We start from the raw sequence: 20,354 nt of genomic DNA on the forward strand, positions 1-20,354 counted from the left end.
TTCACCCAGCTATTCCCTGGAGATGGCGGTGGGTGGCTCAGACAACAGAAATTTATTTTCTCATAGTTCTAGGTGCTAGAAATCCAAGATCAAAGTGTCAGCAGGTTTGGTTCCTCCTAAGGCCTCTTTTCTTGGCCTGCAGATGGCCACCTTTTCAATGTGTCCTTACATGGTCTCTTCTCTGTGTACATGCATCCTTGGCGTCTGTTCCTCTTCTTATAAGGACACCTGTAATATCAGATTAAGGTCCACCCATATTACTCCATTTAACCTTAATCACCTCTTTAAAGGCCCTATCTCCAAATACAGTCACATTCTGAGGTACTGGGGGTAGGACTTCAACATATGAATGTGGGGGAACACAGTTCAGTCCGTAACACTGGCACAGAAGAAGCAACTAATAAAATTAGCTATTATTAAGTATTAAATATGGGTTGGGAAGGGCAACTGAATATCAAGGCAACCATAATAGGAAAGATGTGACCAACTTAGCTTTTTTCTCCCTGTTTGACCAAGAATAGATGTTTAATATTTGAACAGTTGGGACACAAGAGAAAGCCTTGTCCAAAGAGCTACTGCTTCAAACCAGGTCAGAGGACACTTGAAGACTAGAGCACAATGGCTCAGCAGGTGGATGCTGTTAAGGGAACTGAATTGGCTAATGGCCTCCGCAAACCACAGGTTACTATTTTAAATGTCACAAAAGACCACGGAGCATGAAAAGATGAAAAATAAAACCAGTGTGGGTCCAATCTTCAAACAAGTAGAATTGAGTGACAGGGCAGTTTGGCTCCATGTGACTAAACTAAATTGCTGAGAACTAAGGCTGTCTTTGGTCTAGATGTAGACTACAATCTTTTCTGTCCTGGGGCTCTGAGGATAGAAAACAGCTTTTTTCTTTTTTCTATCCTTCTCACTAAAATCCTTTTTGCAGTCCTTGTAGAGTGAAACATCTGTGTGTTGGTCAAAGTCATGCAAAAGGGACACTAACTCTAGCGCTACAGAATGTAAATATAAGAGGGCTTATTTGACACCACATACAAAAATAAACTCAAAATGGATTAAAGACCTAAATGTACTACCAAATATTATAAAGCTCCTAGAGGGAAACAGAGGCAGAACACTCTTTGACATAAATCACAGCAATATCTTTTTGGATCCATTTCCTAACGTAAAGGAAACAAAAGCAAAAATAAACAAATGGAACCTAATTAAACTAAAAAGCTTTTTTTTCTTTTTTTTCTTTTTTTGTGGTACTCGGGCCTCTCACTGTTGTGGCCTCTCCCGTTGCAGAGCACAGGCTCCGGACGCACAGGCTCAGCTGCCGTGGCCCACGGGCCCAGCCACTCCGCGGCATGTGGGATCTTCCCGGACCGGGGCACGAACCTGTGTCCCCTGCATTGGCAGGCGGACTCTCAACCACTGCGCCACCAGGGAACTTTTTGCACATCAAAGGAAACCATCAACAAAATGAAGCCAACCTACTGAATGGGAGAAAATATTTGCAAATGATATGACCAGTAAGGGATTAATATTAAACATATATAAACAGCTCATACGACTCAACATCAAAACACAAACCCAATTAAAAAATGCGCAGAAGAATTTGCAGCAACATGGATGGACCTAGAGATTATCATACTAAGTGAAGTAAGTCAGAAAGAGAAAGACAAATACCATATGATATCACTCATACATGGAATCTAAAACATGACACAAATGAACTTATTTACGAAACAATAGCAGACTCACAGACATAGAAAACAAACTTATGGTTACCAAAGGGGAAAGGGAGATGGGGGGAGAGGGATAAATTAGGAGTTTGGGATTAGCAGATACGAACTGCTATATATAAAATAGATAAACAACAAGGTCTTACTGTATAGCACAAGGTACTATATTCAATATCCTGTAATAAACCATCAGGGAAAAGAATATGAAAAAGAATATGTATATATATGTATAACTGAATCACTTTTCTGTACAGCAGAAACTAACAAAACATTGTAAATCAACTATACTTCAATTGAAAAAATGGTCAGAAGAACTAAATAGACATTCTTCCAAAAAGGAAATGCAGACGACCAACAAGCACATGAAAAGATGCTCAACATCGCTAATCATCAGGGAAATGCAAGTCAAAACCACAATGTGATATCACCTCACACCTGTCAGAGTGGCTATCAACAAAAAGAACACAAATAACAAACGTTGGAGAAGATGTGGAGAAAAGGCAACCCGTGTACACTGTTGGTGGGAAGGTAAATTGGTGCAGCCACTGTGGAAAACAGTATGGAGGTTTCTGAAAAAAACTAAAAATAGAACTACCATATGATCCGGCAATTCCACTCCTGGGTATGTACCCCAAAAAAACAAAAACACTAATTTGAAAAGATACATGCACCCCAATGTTCACAGCAGCATTATTTATAATTGCCAAGATATGGAAGTAACCTAAGTGTCCATCAATGGATGACTGGATAAAGAAGATGTGGTGTATATATATACAATAGAATGCTACTCAGTCATAAAAAAGAATAAAATTTTGCCATTTGCAGCAACATGGATGGACTTAGAGGACATTATGCTAAGTGAAATAAGTTGGAGAAAGACAAATACTATCACTTATATATGGAATCTAAAAAATACAACAAACTAGTGAATATATCATAAAAAGCAGCAGACTTACAGATATAAAGAACAAACTAGTGGGTACCAGTGGGGAGGGGGGAGGGGCAATATAAGGGTGGGGAAGTGGGAGGTACAAACAACTGGGTATAAGATAGGCTCAAGGATGTATTGTACATAAGGAACGTAGCCAATATTTTGCAATAACTGTAAATGCAAAGTAACCTTTAAAAATTGTATTAAATTTTTTTTAAATTTTTTGAATTAAGAAAAAAAGAGGGCTTATTTGGGGAACAAACTTCCAAGCAGATTTGAAGGAGCAGAGCAATCCTCTGAGCTGTTATTAGAGTAGAATGCTTAGGCTGGGCATAGCTGCACTGGACTCATCAGGGCCAAGCATTCAAGTAGAGAGTAGTCACCCAACTCCCATTACAGTACAGAGTGACACTTCTGCACACTAATGCTCTATATATTTGTAGGAAAAGAAAGAGCAGGCAACTATGATGCTATGGAAGACCCCTGAGGAAATGGCTTTGTTAGAAAGGGTATCCTCCAAAGCTCAGACGCTTATACTAGGTCATTCTCCTGTCAAGGGCTTCCAGGGCCCTCCAGAGGTACAGCCTGCTCAGTCAAGGAAAAAGAATAATCACATTACCTATCTATCAGCCATTGTTGGGAGGGTCAGGCAATCCTCAGTACGTATAAATGTCATTGGACTATTGGTCAGTTGAAATGGCAGCACAAAGGGTGACCAACTTTGTTTAAGAGCTTTCACACGGGTGTGGCCACACTGAGCCAGCTCCCTGCCAGGGGTGGAAAGAAGAGGCCTACAGGACTCTGCTCAGGTTTGTATTAGGACCCAAGCTGTGATTTAAAAACAAAAACAAAACAAACAAACAAAAAAAACCCCTCTGGAGTTAGACTGCCAGAAAGGGCCATGAAAGTGGATCTCTAAGTTCTCTTGTCATTTGAAGACCACCCACAGTCTCTTATTCCCAGAGCACAGATAGCTTCTGAGTTCACTAAATGATCAATTCCTTCCCTTTGACTTTCCTCTCTGCTTCAGATACTCAATTGCTCTCTGGGCAAATGATGGTCCAGAATCCTACCATTAACAGTATGAAAATAGTAAAGATGTCTCAAACATATATTATGGAGCAGATGTAATTTACACCAAAGGAAGAGGGTCATTTTAACTGAAAGATCACATACATTTTTGGTAGTTACCAAAAAAATCTGATAATTCTCAAAATTTTTTTTTTTTTAATTCTCAAATTTTTATCTCCAGTTTTCATCACCTTCTTTTGATACAGACATGTTCCAACTACTGACTGAGTACCTCCATCTGAAGTTATTTCATTCTAAACATATCCAAAACAAACTCATTTTTGTGAGTTGCAGTATCTACTTAAGTCATCCAAGCTAGAGGTCTCAGAGTCATCTCTGATCCCTAACACATCCTTATTAATTGGTCATCAATTCTTGTCAATTACACTCCCCAAATGCCTCTATAATCCATCTACTCCTCTTCATCCTTATTGTTCATGCCTAATTCAGCATCTTCTCTTACGTGAACAACTGCCCAGCCTCTAAACTAATCCTCTTGCCTCCAGTTTCATTTTAATTTTTGATTTTTGAACCACCCCTTTGAGGCATGGTAGAATTTAAGACTGACTTCTTCTGAACAAAGTAATTTGCTTCAGGAGGAGAAAAGCAAGAATTCATTAGGCCTGATTTGCAACAGAGGAACGACAGAGTTAAGAAATAGAGGAACAAGTCTTTCCGGGTCAATGTGGCATGATGCTGTGGTTTGATCCAATGATTCTGGCAGAGTACTATGCATGTTATTGAGAGGAGAGGGAGGGAGATTTCTTAATGGGAGATGGAAAGACAGAGGGAAAATGGCTGCTCAACGAGTGAGTTAAATTAGCTAAGAATCTAATAAGATTCAAAATGGGTGGCTATTAGCTTCCCTTAATGTGCAAAATAACTTGGGTACGTACCTACTCTAAATATTATATACAATTTTTAACTTATAGAGAAAAAATTACTCCTAAATCCACCACCCTAATAATGATTCCTATGTCTGTGCATGCCCTTTCCAGCCTCTGTCCACTGCACACAGAGCTGCAATCACAGCCTTCATCTTGGGTAAATATATAAAATTATATACCAAAAGATTTGATAAGTTAGAAAAACAACTGACCTTACTTAATCTCAAGCATTTCACTTGAGGAATTTTCAATCTGGAGTACATCATACATTAGAGAGTAGTTCCTGCTGCTGAAGAGTGAAGTTGCAGCTTGGGTTGTACCTACACAATGTTATACAAAAGAGAAGTGCAGAATTTGGTAAGGTGCTGTAGATCTAAAATTAGTGGACCCCAGATTTGGGGGAAATGCCTAAAGTCAAGAAAATAAAAAAAGAGACTCTCTTACCTTCATAACACATTCTGGCTTTTATTAGCAGCATCCTTAAAAAGGAGTTAATAATGTCTACTTCACAGGGCTTTTGTGAGGAGTAAGTGTACTGTAAACTATAAAAAATGATACAAATGTCAGGAAAAATGCTTAATATCATTCATAAGTCTCTCACCAAACTCCAAACTTCCTATCTTGGTATCTCCCCACCCCACCCCACCCCCAGAATGCTATAATACAGAGGCAGAAAGACAGTTCTGTTGAAGCTGAGAGAAATAACAAACCAATTTCTCCTGGGATTGTCAGGGACATTTCACCAAGAGTTTTACACGGGTAATAATGGGGATCTGGGAGCTACATTTAATATTTATAAAAATCTAACCTGAAATTATACTGTTATCAGCAGTAAAGCTTTACAAGATAAATAAAACATCAAGATTTTATTTCTTGTTTTTTTTCCTTTTAAATGGAATTATATAAAACAAGTATGCATCTCATAGAAAAATTAACTGTTGCTTTATTTAATAAATATTGTGTGAGGACAGAGGACAAAAAGATGAATAAAATAAGTCATAATCCTTGCCTTTAAGGAACTCACAGTGCAATGAAGACAGATTAAGTTTAATGCACAGGTATAATAATACATGGCAAGGGCAATAATAAGGACAATCACAACAAAGGGAATAAATGCAGGACTCTTAACCTAGGCTTGAGTGGTGCTGAGTAGTCAGGGAGGGCTTCCTGGAGGAAGTTAAACCTTAGAAGACTTCTGGGAGTTATCCAGGGAAAGGCTGTGTGTGAAGGAAGATGGGGAGGCCAGATGATATCTCCAAGCAGAGGGAGCAATGCATGCAAAAGACCAAAGGTGAGAGAAAACATGTTACCAAGAAACTGTGGTTCAATAGGGCCCCAATGTAGAATTAGGGTACAGGAGTGACAGAGATAGGATGTGGAGATGATAGCATTTAACCCCAACTTTTATTTCAAAAATGTTCACACCTAGAAAACACTTGAGAAAATAGTGCAATGTAGTGCAATGAGTGTCTATGTTCTGTTCACCTAGATAATATGGGTTGGGGTAGGGGAAGAGAGAATGAATGAATGAACTAATTAATTTGGCAAAATGTTAATAATCAATTAGTGGTAGAGAATTCTAACATTCTTGAGATGCTCCTTTTCCCCCAACCTATAAATGTACATCTTTCAGTTATCTTTCCTCTATTTTTTCCTCCTCTCCACTCTTTGGAAACTTTGGAGATTAATTGGTTATAAAAACATTCTGTTATGCATACTCTAGGAATACCTAGTCCAGTAAACCAGTGTGTCTCAAACTGTTTTTTGTGACCAACCCCCTAAGGAACATTTTCAGACATTTATTTTCTAATTGCCTCCCTCAGGAAATTTTAATATACAGATATACTATATATCTGGTCCCTCTTTCTCTCTCTCTCTTTATACATTAAAGAGTAAGTTTTTTTATACCCCAAGAATGAAAAAACCGCCCACTTACAGGCAATGTCACTACCACTGAGAACACAAAAGAGGAATAAATCAGATTATAAACTCCTATTTCAATTAGTTTTTAGAAACAATATTATCATATGAATCACTTATATAAATTACAGTAAGATAAACCCTAAGATTTCTAACAAAAAAGTTGTTAACTCCTAATGTTTTATTTCAGTTCTTCTAAGAAAATGTTTTTTTATTGTAAGCCACTTGGCCATAGACCCCGTATTTATATGCTCCAGAGAACCTAGTATGGTGGTAAAAGACCTAATAAGTCAATTATCATCTGGTCCTGACAAAATGAATTAAATAACATAAGTCCCTGTTGGGAGGGGTTAGGGGAGGAGCATTGCAATCCCAAGTCGTTTGGGGGCAACAGAAGGACCTAATCAAGGCAGGTGCTGGAGAAGGAGAATGCTCTTCGTAGGAGGCAGAGAAACTTAGGTGTTTGAATGAGAATGTTGTATTGAAGAAAAACTCTACCAGTAACACTGTTTTACCACAGTCTAGAGCAGTGCTGTCCAGCAGAAATTTAATGTGAGCAGTCTATGTAATTTTATTTTAGAAGGCAGATTTAAAAAGTGAAAAAGAAACAAGTGAAAATAAATTTAATAAAAGATTTTATTTAATGGATTTTAATTAAAATATTATCACTTTTAGATAAATGAACTATAGTACATTTCATACACTGGAATGGTATTCGGTGCTAAAAAGAAACGAGCTATCAAGCCATGAAGACATGGAAGAATCTTAAATGAATATTATTAAGTGAAAGAAGCCAATCTGAAAAGGCTATTCACTGTATGACTTTCTGGAAAGGGCAAGACTATAGACAAAAGTTGTCAGTGGTTTGGGGAGAAGAGATAAACAAGTGAAGCACAGTGAAACTATTCTGTACGATACTATAATAGTGGATACATGGCATTATACATTTGTCAAAACCTATAGAATGTACAACACCAAGAGTAAACCCTAATGTAAATATGGACTTTGGGTGATAATTTGTATCGATTATAACTAATCAGTTATAACAAGTGTAACTCCCTAGTGCACAGTGTTGATGGTGAGGGAGGCTGGCGGTGGGGGGGACATACAGAACTCTCCACATTTTTTGCTCAATTTTTCTGTGAATCTAAAACTGCTCTAAAAAATAGTCTATATTTAAAATATATATTATATAACATTTTAATGTGCAATCAAGATAAAATATTATTAAATGAGATATTTTACATTTTTTTCATAATAAATCTTTGAAAACCAGCACGTATTTTACACATACACCATTTCTAATTCATACTAACAACATTTCAAGTGCTCAAAAGCCACTTATAGTGAGTGGCTCCCATACTGGATAGCGTTAAGTCTAAAGCAGTGGCAGCACCAAGCCACACTGGATACATATATAAAGAAAAAGTGTTCTGCTCTGCAACTGCAGCTTCCAAACAACCCTTTGAATCTTCTTTCCACCCAGATTGCTGGCTCTCAGCTCCTCTCACATAGATATTCAGGAGCGTCTTGCCAGAGAGTCCCCTCCCCAGTCCAGCCCTCCAGACAGTATCACTCCAAAGACTTTCTCTTATGGGACTCTGTCTAAAAGAGAGGCACGGAACACTGACGAATAGAAGGAATTTATCACACCAGAGTTTCCTGAAAATACCTCATTAATATTAGGTGTACTCCTCATTAATAATGGGAGAAAAACTTTCAAGTCCTGTACACTGTGCAAGAAAATGTAGAATTTATTAAAATGCACAGCAGATTTAAATGCTACCTAGAAAATAGGTACGTAAAAAAAAGTAGTTTTTTTCATTATGGAAATAAATAACTAGGCTTTGCCTCAGTGGGGATTATTTGTATTTCCTTGCAACTAGAAACATTATTTATTTATATTTCCTAGCAACATTCCTGGAACTAATGTACAGACCTCTCTGTATGCCATGAAACATTATAATCTACTCATGCTCTACATGCTATTGCCAAGATGCGGTGCACTTTAGCTCAGAAAAGTTAGCTGTCATTTGAATTAGAAAAGGCACTATGTTAATCAGTCTGCCTTTTCATATTCATCATTTTCAAGTTCTATCACTCACAGAAATGAGGAAAAAAAAGCATTTATTTGCTTACCATTTCTAACAGCTCTTCCAAATGAAGGGAAAGGAAAAAACCAGAAAGTGGACCAATTATAACAAAATAAAAGGGCAGTCCCACAGAATCCTGCAAAGAAAAAAGAGCATGACATAAAGCAGAATGCACACATAGCATGTAAGCTTTATTTATACTTACAAAAATCATTATTAAATGTCTAACTCCCATCTGAGTCCTCTTTGAAATAAAGGAAGAAATTTAAAAATATATAAAATTGGTATTTAACTGTATATGGCATTTTTAAAACTAAAAAGTCTACATGAAAAGTCAAAAATTTTCCATCTGTATATCTAAATCTTTTCAAATAAGTATCTTAATTTAATAAAATGACATGATTACCTGGGATTTGATTTAAAATACTCCAACAAAGAAAAATGATAATAAAATTTGGAGAAATATGTAAGAATGACAGAATGCCATTAACTGATGAAGTTGAATGATGGTTACTTGGGGCTGTGTTATACTTTTCTCTCCACTTGTACACAGCTTATATCTAAAGTTGCCCAGATAAAAAAAGTTCAAAAATTGTTGGTGGTAAGTTTTAAAATATATGAGTATCTTTAACAACAGCAACAACAGAAAAGTTAATTGGTCGTCTCTGACTCAAGGCATGGCATGGGAGATTTACTATTTACTTACGCTTTCTTAATTGTTCACCTGTTTTTATCAAACATTATTTTATCAATGAAAAAAAGTCTATATACATACAATGCATATATGTATGTATGTAACACACATACACCCCCAGACAAGTACATACACGTGCATATATATGATACATATACATTTTTATATAATATATATGTAAAATATATAATTATATATATAATCACATTATATACACATGCGTGTGTGTGTCTTGTTAAGTATAGAGCATTGACCTCTTCCTGAAGATACTGCTATGCATTTAGCTCTGCACCTAGTCAGCTGTGGGTCCTTAGGCAAGTCACTTCTGAGTCTTCCTAAGGGCAACACATAAAAGAGAAAATACATTTGAAAATGCCTAGTGCAGCGTCTGGCACAATACAGGTATTCACTTAGTGCTGGTTTAAATGACATTTAATATGTGGGGAGAACCAGATTTATTATGGAGGTAGGCCTGCCCCTAACATTTGAGGGACCATGAGCAAGAGGAGAAACAGACGCAAACAGCCCATGATCTGTTCTTCTCCTTCCACCCAACAGAGGGGCCTCACACACATTTGTGTGGCTATCCCAACAAACTTGATCAAGCTCCACCACCCACAACAGCTGGCCTTTACCACTCCTGAGGCCTAGGTGTGGGCACACTTATCCTGTCTATAACCGAAGAAGAGCCAGCACAGGCCCTGGAAGTGGGCTTCCAGCTATCTGTCAGGGAATTTCAAGAATCCCTGGTAGCTAGAGTATCTTCTGGAATGTGTGTGTGTCAATGGGCGGTGGGGTGGAGTGGAGAGTAGTGGGGAGACGTACTCTTAGAATATCTTGGCCCCTGGGAAGGGATGTAACTGGAGAAGGGCCACAGTGGGTCCTTTCAAAGCAAAGGACCCAGGGCAGGGGACCCAGGGGCCTGGTTTAAAAGCAGCACCGATTAGAGAGGAGGTGTTGTATTGAATCACTCAACAGAATAGAGTCAGAAAACATGGATTCTTGCCCAGTTCTACCACTAACGTCTTGTGTGACCTTAAACCAATGTCTTTACCTAGCCATGCCTCAATTTTCTCATACATCCATTCAATAAATAATTATTGGGCTCCAACTATGGGACAGGCATGCATCTAGATACTGTGGATAGACATAGAATTTAATAGACAATAGTCCTTGCCCTCAAAGACTTACCATTTTGGTAGAGAATAAGCCATGAAGATATCTGGGGCAAACATATTCCAAACAAAGGGTCTCTTCCAAATCAAAATTTTCATGATTAATCTTGGAAGTTGACACGTTCCTTAAATATAAATCACAAAAGAATCCTAAAAGGAAAAAAAATAGCATATGTTAAATTATAATGCAACATTATAAAGAGTGCAAAGCATGACTTTTATGATCCATTCTCTAATATAACAGAATGAGCACTCCACAACTGCTGCTCTAATTTGAATCACGAGAATCATCACCAATCTCCAAATATGCCATTTTCTTTATATTATTACTGATTTAATTTAATCATGTATATTTTATATAGAAGATAAATTTATGAGATATGATCACAAAGTATTTATCCACATTAATTTAATATAATGTATCAGATGCGTTTTAAAAGGTTAGTGAATTTTAGTACATAATAAATACAGCAAAGGAATTTACACAAAGATATGAATAGAGTGTGCAACAATGTATAAATAGTCTAAGAATAGTTAATATTTATGCCAAACCAATTAAGATTGGGTGCAGCTTCCTGACTACAACAACTATAGAATGTCTGGGGTCATGGCAGAGAATTTGGTCAGATGATTAGGAGTCAAGTGAGAAGAGCCAGAAGATCTTGGATAAGACAGCGAAAAATTTTTTTTCTGAAAAGGTAGGTAGTTAAGTAATAATGGAACTTAGTTCTTGTTTACTTCCAGTCTGACCTAAAAGCAGTTACACAAGGAGAGCCTCAAAGCTCAGATCATTCTAGCCATTGCATCGTACACCTCAAAGTTGAGGAGTTTCCCATTTATCAGAAAATATCCATTATAAGGGAGTATTTATACTTGCTAGATCTCACAATTAGAGTCATCTCAGGGTACAGTGAATTTCTAGATGTAAATCAAAGCGCCAATAATGCAATGAGACCAAGTTCTACCTTCTATGGCTCTGTTCAAAATAAACAAGATAGAACAGCGTGCACTGTCCAAGCTTTACCAGTAGCATAGCTTTTTATTGCAGCTACTTCCACTAGATGGCACTAAAGACTCAGGCTCTTGGAAAAAAAAAAATCAGAAAGCAAAAATGACCTACTGAAATAAACAATAAATTTCTCCAGTCATCTATCCTATCATTATGATCAGTTTCTTAGAAATTAAACATGAATCTAGGCCATTTATTCACGTATGGAACATTTATTAAACCATACTATGTTTGAGACATGTGCCCAATGTTGGGAATGCAGAAATAAAACACTGTTCCTTGTTCTTAGTGTGGGAGGGGTGGGGTGCAGTGAGGGCAGAAACAGACAAGCAAGTATAAAATTTAAATGCAGAATGTTAAAGACTTACTAGAGGTCATCACAGAGTACCAAGGGTAGCACATAGAGCAGCACGTAATGAAGACTTGATCAATGAAGGATTCCTAGAGAAGCTGACGTCTGAAAACTGAGCTTTGACCAATGGGTAGGAATTAACTAGGCAAGGAGAATGAGCAGGGTGTCCTAAGCAGAGCAAGTAGCTTGTACAATCATAAAAGAGGCAGAAGCTCAGGGTGCATGCTGAGGTCAGGGTGGGGCAGTGCGAGAAATGAACTTGGCTGGGTTGGCAGAGGTAGAGTCAAGCCCCTACTAGAAGATAATCTGCATGACAGCAGGGATTTTTGCTTGTTCTACACAATGATAAATCCTGGCACAGAGTCCAAAGTCCCTCCCTTCACAGAATTGATTATTCTAGTGGAGAGCAAGCCACGAAGGCATTTGGGGAAAACATTCCAGGTGCTTAAATGATATTTGATGAACAAATGAAGGTACTGAATAGCCACTGAAGATCATGATCAAAATGTAGTTTCAGAAAGATCTCTAACAGGATTATAGCGAATGGATTGGAAATAGGGACACATTCCTAATCCAAACAAAGTATGATAAGAATTTGAAGTAAAGCAGGAAGAGCAGGGAGGGAGCTGCTCCCTGCTGTGGGCTGGTGCTTTCACCTCCAATCCCACAACAACCAAGGGAGGATGAAACGTTTTTTGTTGTTTTTTAAAGGGTGGAGGGGGGCTAAAGGGCCCTGGGAAATAATAACGTTTAAAAGCCACATTGAGGAAGAAGTACACCGCAGGGAGAAAGAAAATGAGTGATTAGAGGGGCAGGAAGAGGAGAGAAGATCAAGAAGAGTGTTATAGCAACCGAACAGGGGAAAGTTTCAAGAAGAAATTGTCAATGTCAAAAGCTATAGCAAATTCTATAGATAATAACTGAAAAGTATCCACTGGATACAGCAAGTGGGAAGTTATCAGAGACTTTGGCAACAGCAATTTCAGGCAATGGTGAGAGGAAAAGCCAGACTGTACTCTGTTTAGGACTGAAATGTGAGGAGAAGAATTAGAGAAACAAGTGTAGACTATTCTTTTTAAGAGGCAGAGCAAAATCAGGAGCTCAAGACAGGTTGTAGGGTAGAAGAAGAGAGTGAAGCATGGGTATGAGCTGAAAGAAAAGCCACCAGAAAGTATGATAGCAATTACATGTGGAATCTGAAAAAGCCAAACTCATAGAAACAGACTAGAATGGTAGTTACTAGGGGTAGGTGGCAGGGGAAAATAGGAGATGGTGATCAAATGTACAAACTTCCAGTTATAAGAGGAATAAGTTCTGGGGATCTAATGTACAGCATGGTGATTACAGTTAACAATAGTGTGTTGTATACTTGAAAGTTGCTAAGAGAGTGGATCTCAAATGTTCTCACCACAAAAAGGAAATGGTAATTATGTGGTATGATGCAGGTGTTGGCTATGTTGGTGATCATTCTGTAATACATAAATGTATCAAATCAACAAGTTTGATTTGATAAGTTTGAATGAATAAGTTTGATACAAACGTATACAATATTATATGTCAAATATACCTCAATGAAGCTAGAAAATTAAATTTAATTAAAAAAAGAAAGTATGAAGAGAGAGGAGAAGGAGGAGGCAGATGAGACTGGGCTTCAGAACACAGATCTTAGGAGAAATGACTGTCCTTGCTCTGAAATAAGGAAGGAGGAAGGATGGTGAGTTGACAGAAACAGCTATAATGTTGAAAGATAAGCCTGACATGGCTCTCTGGTTCACTTTCTATACATTCACTCCATGGCTGGTGGTGATGATCAGGCATACTGTCTAATCCAGACCTGCCTGGTTTCCTGATGGGTCATCTTCCCTCCCTAGTCTTCTTGTCTTTCTTGGGCTACAGGAGTGGGCTGAAACTCCTTAGACACCTTGATGGACCTGGTCACTTACATCAGTCCTGTTCCTCTGATCCCATGACTCTGCACTTCCCTGTAACTATTTTCTGCCTGAGGTCCCCAGAAAGATGAAGCAGTATGTGAGCATGGAACAAAACACTAACTAATGCTGGGAAAGTAGAATCCTTAAATAATCCTCTCCCTGAATCTCACCTCATATCACTTATGGTCTGCATTATCCACAGAACTCTTAGTTGCAGGTCATCCCATTTGTTCTACTTTTTTTTTTTTAAATTAATTTATTTATGGCTGTGTTGGGTCTTCGTTTCTGTGCAAGGGCTTTCTCTAGTTGTGGCAAGTGGGGGCCATTCTTCATCGCTGTGCGCAGGCCTCTCACTATCGCTGCCTCTCTTGTTCTCTGTGGAGCACAGGCTCCAGACACACAGGCTCAGTAATTGCGGCTCACGGGCCCAGCTGCTCCGCGGCATGTGGGATCTTCCCAGACCAGGGCTCGAACCCGTGTCCCCTGCACTGGCAGGCAGATTCTCAACCACTGCACCACCAGGGAAGCCCTGTTCTACTTTGAGATCATTTATTTGCCTCATCACTAATAAGTCTATTAGATGTCTACTGTGTAGGCAAAGGATTGGTTGCCAAGGGTTTTTTATCTTAATAAACAAAGAATGTATGTGTGTATGTGTATATATATCATACATATATACATATATCAATACATGCATAATAAATAAAAACGTTTAATACCAGAATGAAGCAGTGAAAAGTATAGGCAGAAGAGCTATTGGAGTCAAATCTGGAGCTCTGAAATAACAGGGAAAGTTTCACAGAAGTAGTGTGAAACAGCATAACATAGAAGGAAGGGTATGTTTCAGAAATTGGTTGCATTTCTTTACACTAACAATGAAATATCAGAAAGGGAATGTAAAAAAACAATACCTTTTAAAATGGCACCAAAAACAAAATTAAATACTTAGGAATAAACCTGACCAAGGAAGTGAAAGACTTATATGCTGAGAACCATAAAATACTAATACAGGAAACTGAAAGATGATTCAAAGAAATGGAAAGATATCCCATGCTCTTGGATGGGAAGAATTAATATTGTTAAAACGGCCATACTAGCCAAAGCAGTCTACAGATTTAATGCAATCCCTATCAAATTACCCATGACATTTTTCACAGAACTAGAATAATCCTAAAATTTATGTGGAACCACAAAAGACCCAGAATTGCCAAAGCAATCCTAAGGAAAAAGAACAAAGCTGGAGGCATAACCCTCCCAGACTTCAGACCATACTACAAAGCTACAATAATCAAAACAGCATGGTACTGGCACAAAAACAGACATATGGATCAATGGAACAGAATAGAGAGCTCAGAAATAAACCCACACAACTACAGTCAATTAATCTTCAACAAAGGAGGCAAGAATACACAATGGAAAAAAGTCTCTTCAGCAAGTGGTGTTGGGAAAGTTGGACAGCCGCATGAAAATCAATGAAGTTAGAACATACTCACACCATATACAAAAATAAACTCAAAATGGCTTAAAGACTTAAAAATAAGATATGAAACCTTAAAACTCCTAGAAGAGATCATAGGCAAAATATTCTCCAACATAAATCATACCAACGTTTTCTTAGGTCAGTCTCCCAAGGCAATAGAAATAAAAACAAAAATAAACAAATGAGACCTAGTCAAACTTATAAGCTTCTGCACAGCAAAGGAAAACCATCAACAAAATGAAAAGACAACCTACGGAATGGGAGAAAATATTTGCAAATGATGCAACAGACAAGAGATTTCCAAATCTCTGTAATTTCCAAAGTATACAAACAGCTCATACAACTCAACAACAAAAAAAACCAAACAACCCAAACAAAAGATGGGCAGAAGACCTAAATAAACATTTCTCCAAAGAAGAAATACAAATGGCCAATAGGCACATGAAAAGATATTCAACACTGCTAATTATTAGAGAAATGCAAATCAAAACTACAATGAGGTACCACCTCACACTGGTCAGAATGGCCACTGTTAAAAAGTCTACAAATAACAAATGTTGAAGAGGGTGTGGAGAAAAGAGAATGCTCTTATACTGTTGGTGGAAATGTAAGTTGGTGCAGCCATTACAGAAAAACAGAATGGAGGTTCCTCAAAAAACTAAAAATAGAATTACCATATGATCCAGTAATCCTACTCCTGGGCATATATCCAGACAAAACTATAATGCAAAAAGATACACGCACCCCTATGTTCACAGCTGCACTATTCACAATAACCAAGCATGGAAACAACCTAAATGTCCACTGACAGATGAATGGATAAAGAAGATGCAGTACATATATATAATACAATGGAATACTACTCAGCCATAAAAAAGAATGAAATAATGCCATTTGCAGCAACACGGATGGAACTAGAGATTATCATACTAAGTGAAGTAAGTCAGAGAGAGAAAGACAAATACTATATGATATCACTTATATGTGTAATCTAAAATATGACACAAATGAAACCTATCTACGAAACACAAACAGACTCACAGACATAAAGAACAGACTTGTGGTTGCCAAGGGGGAGGATAGGTTGGGGAGGGATGGGGAGGGATGGAGTGGGAGGCTGAGGTTAGCAGATGTAAGCTATTATATATAGAATGGATAAACAACAAGGTCCTACTGTATAACACAGGGAACTATATTCAATATCCTGTGATAAACCATAATGGAAAAGAATGTATATACATGTATAACTGAATCACTTTGCTCTACAGCAGAAGTTAACACAACGTTGTAAAACAACTATACTTCAATAAAAAAAAAAAAAGTCAATTAAAAAAAAGAAGTGGGAGGAATTGGGAGATTGGGATTGACATATATACACTAATGATACTATGTATAAAATAGATAACTAATGAGAACCTACTGTATAGCACACGGAACTCTACTCGATGCTCCGTGGTGACCTAAATGGGAAAGCCGAAAAAGAGGGGACATACGTATAAGTATAGCTGATTCACTTTGCTGTACAGTAGAAACTAACACAACACTGTAAAGCAACTATACTCCAATAAAAATTAATTTAAAAAAAAGAAAAAGAGAAGGTGTGTTTAAATAATAAAGGTGGAAGAATTCTGAAGACAAAATTGGATAAGGCCAAGAAGTGTTCTTGGCAATGTTTAGGTAAACTAAAAGGCAAGTTTTATGGATCTATTCAGGAATCCAGATTTTATCCTATGGGGATTGGGAGCTACTGAAGCTTTTAGAATGAAGACTGATTTGTATCATATTTTTACAATTAATTTGGAAAAACTGTATAAATTCAACTGAGTAAAAGTGGAGGGCAGGAATAATTCAGAGACTAGTCTAATACTTGAAGTAAGGGTGATAATGTCCTTATCAGCAGAAAATTCTACACAGTAAGGTATTGGCAGTGGGGATGGAAAAGGTATCTGCCTGGATATGGAAAAAGAGAAAGGAGGCCAAGAGCACTATAAGGTTTCAAGCTGGAGGGAAGGGAGAAGGATGATATCCTTGAGAGAATAAAATAGGAAAATTCAAAGAGCACAGTTTGGTGAATAAAGAAGCTCAATGAAGTTTAAGCTATGCAGGGCTTAAGGTGATGGGGCCACATTTGAGCACAGGTTTATAACAGATGGCTGTGATCAAAGCTCAGGAGAGAGGTCAGTACTGAAAAGTGTGAATCTGAGGATCATCTGTATAAGAAGAAAAGGTAAAGTGGAGGAAGGGGAACTAGTGAGGAAGGAGAACGTGAGAAGCAGTCCAGGAGACAAGAAGGCCAGGAGAGTATTTCAGAAGGCAAGGGGGAAAGCAAGTTTTAAGGATGAAGAAGTACATAACAATGGTGAATACTAAAGAGACTGTAGTGAGAAAAGGCCAGTGACATGGTCACTTGTGATCCACAAGAGAAGTCTCAACAGGAAAGAGGAGTTAGCTTATTTGGGGGAGGAAAAAAATGGGTGGCGATGGTGATAATGAGAAGACCATGATGAAAGCAGAAAGTGAGATTACTCTTCTGAAATGTAGTGGTGAGAGTCACAAAGGTCAGTAAGTTGACAGGCAGCCTAGTCAAGGGAGGATTTGGTAGAAGAACACGCGAGTAAAGGACTGACTAAAAATGTAGGAATAGCAAGGTTTTGAGAAGGCAGGAAAGGTTGGAATCAAGAGCAAAAGTCCTGTGGGGTTAAACTTGGAAAAGAAGAAAAGCAGTCAGGAGAGGTCTGAAAAGAGGTGTGATGAATCATAGATTTTTTTAGTAAAAAGTGAGGGAAATGGAATATTACTCAGCCATAAAAAGAAACGAAATTGAGCTATTTGTAATGAGGTGGATAGACCTAGAGTCTGTCATACAGAGTGAAGTAAGTCAGAAAGAGAAAGACAAATACCGTATGCTAACACATATATATGGAATTTAAGAAAAAAAAATGTCATGAAGAACCTAGGGGTAAGACAGGAATAAAGACACAGACCTACTGGAGGATGGACTTGAGGATATGGGGAGGGGGAAGGGTGAGCTGTGACAAAGCGAGAGAGAGGCATGGACATATATACACTACCGAACGTAAGGTAGATAGCTGGTGGGAAGCAGCTGCATAGCACAGGGAGATCAGCTCGGTGCTTTGTGACCTCCTGGAGGGGTGGGATAGGGAGGGTGGGAGGGAGGGAGATGCAAGAGGGAAGAGATATGGGAACATATGTATATGTACAACTGATTCACTTTGTTATAAAGCAGAAACTAACACACCATTGTAAAGCAATTATACCCCAATAAAGATGTTAAAAAAAAGTGAGGGAGTTGCTTTTCTTACTCAATTAAAGGCAGTTACCTGCTGAGTATATAAAGGATTCAATGCTTAAAAAGCTGGGAAAGGGAAGGGTAAGAGAGGTGCTTGGGCTAGAATCTTAAACGTGGCGTCATGAGACAGAGTTCAAGTCTCAGATGTGTTACCGTGGGCTGGCCACCAAACTTGAGACTTTTCTCAGAGAGTCGTTAAAAGATTAAGTAAGATAATAAACATGTAAATTATAAAGCACTTCTTAAACAAGAGAAGCTTGGAACATCTACCATGGGAAATATGATAGAGCATAAATAAGAGATGAAGCAAAGCATGACCAGGCATCAGGGAGGGTTGAGATGGAGTTCAGAGCAAGAATATATAGCAAACCCAAGTCTGCACAGTTTTTGTGACTCACCCCAGCATACTGGAGAGGAGAAAGCAGATTCTGAGCCAGTAGGTATGGAGAAGGACAAGAAGCTGAAGAAATCTAGGTAAGGACTATTTTAAGACCTTTGTAGGCATGCGTACTTTGGGAAACAACATGTAATTTACATATAAAAGTGGCATTTGACTCACTGACATGTTATATTTTGGATATGGCCAAATATTTCAATTTTTATTTTATAGTTACTTTTCATATTTCAGAGACAAGTTTTTGTTCGTTTGTTTCAGATTCCATATTTCTTAAAGCTTAGGCTGCAGGCTCTGTGTCTACAGCACGAAATGGATAATGAAGACATCAATGAGACAGTTGCCCATTGGGTCCAAATCAAGTAGGGAAAGTCATTAACAAAGCAAGCAGTGAGACAGATAATCAGACATCCTACACGGGCTTAAGATAAGGAGAACAAGTGGAGGGTAAGGAGCCAGAGTGTTACCATTTCTGTAATTCTAGAGATACAGGTCCTAGATCCCAGGTGTTGCAAATCCCCCATAAGGCCAAATCAGGAGACTCCTCATAAGGACACTATAAGAAGACAAAGAAACTGTGAAGGAAAGAGTGCCTGGTGTGTTCATCTTCCCATTAGTTTGTGAGCCCACAAAGGACTTATCCCTCTTTGACATCTTCCGCTATCCCACTGTGACCGGTCACGGGCCGCCCCTGATTGATAAAAACAGCGGACAAACTTGCCCTGCTTCTCTTACACAAACTGTAGAATTCTGGACGAAAAACAACCCCTTAGTCATCTGCACCTCTGGCCCCGACGGACGAAACAACGGCTTCGCCAGCCCCAGGGAATCTGGAGTCGAGCTCCCGAGCGCTGGCCGAACGAAGGCAACGCTAGACCTGGGTCCAACGGTCTCCCTGACGCGTCCTCAGAACCAGTCTGGTCCGGAAAATGCCAGGAGCCGGCAAGCCGCTTCTAGAAGCTCTGGTAACCAGCACGCTAGGCCTCGAGGACTCCTTAACTAAAAGAAGCTGGGAGGCCCAGAGGGGAACTCGCAGGCTCTCAGCCGCGCCGAGGAAAAAACGCCAGTCTCGGGGCCCGAGGGCTCGGGAACCAGGAAATCTCCTCCTGCTTCAACTCCCAGCAAGCCCTAGGGCAGAGCTCGGGACCACCTGACAGCGCCACCCACCAATGAGAGGGCGCAGGCTGGGTTGGTGGGACCAATCCGAGGGCGCAAAGGAGGCCGTACCCATGGCACATCAGCGCGGCTTTTTAAGTGGTACTCTAGCCTCTCTGGTCGCCACAGCCGTAGAGAGGGAGACAGTCGCCGTGAAATGGTGACGCTGGCTATACTATGCCGCTCACTCTCAGCTTTACTCTTTTTCTCCTCCGAGCC

At 38.8% G+C, this 20,354-nt stretch overlaps 2 long non-coding RNA genes across 2 annotated transcripts; both read right to left on the reverse strand.

The window, feature by feature from the left end:
• Positions 1 to 5,165, reverse strand: LOC309826693. Its single transcript, XR_014297126.1, has 3 exons — positions 5,067 to 5,165; positions 4,835 to 4,942; positions 1 to 228 (listed from the first exon to the last, which is right to left on the reverse strand). It is a non-coding gene; the product is annotated as an uncharacterized lncRNA (long non-coding RNA).
• Positions 5,166 to 8,705: 3,540 nt separating this feature from the next.
• LOC309826700 lies at positions 8,706 to 20,061 on the reverse strand. The gene is made up of 3 exons (XR_014297127.1): positions 19,716 to 20,061; positions 10,521 to 10,654; positions 8,706 to 8,771 (listed from the first exon to the last, which is right to left on the reverse strand). It is a non-coding gene; the product is annotated as an uncharacterized lncRNA (long non-coding RNA).
• Positions 20,062 to 20,354: the final 293 nt, after the last annotated feature.

Source organism: Grampus griseus, assembly GCF_964374135.1.
Source record: "Grampus griseus genome assembly, chromosome: 1".
Taxonomy (NCBI): Eukaryota; Metazoa; Chordata; class Mammalia; order Artiodactyla; family Delphinidae; genus Grampus; species Grampus griseus.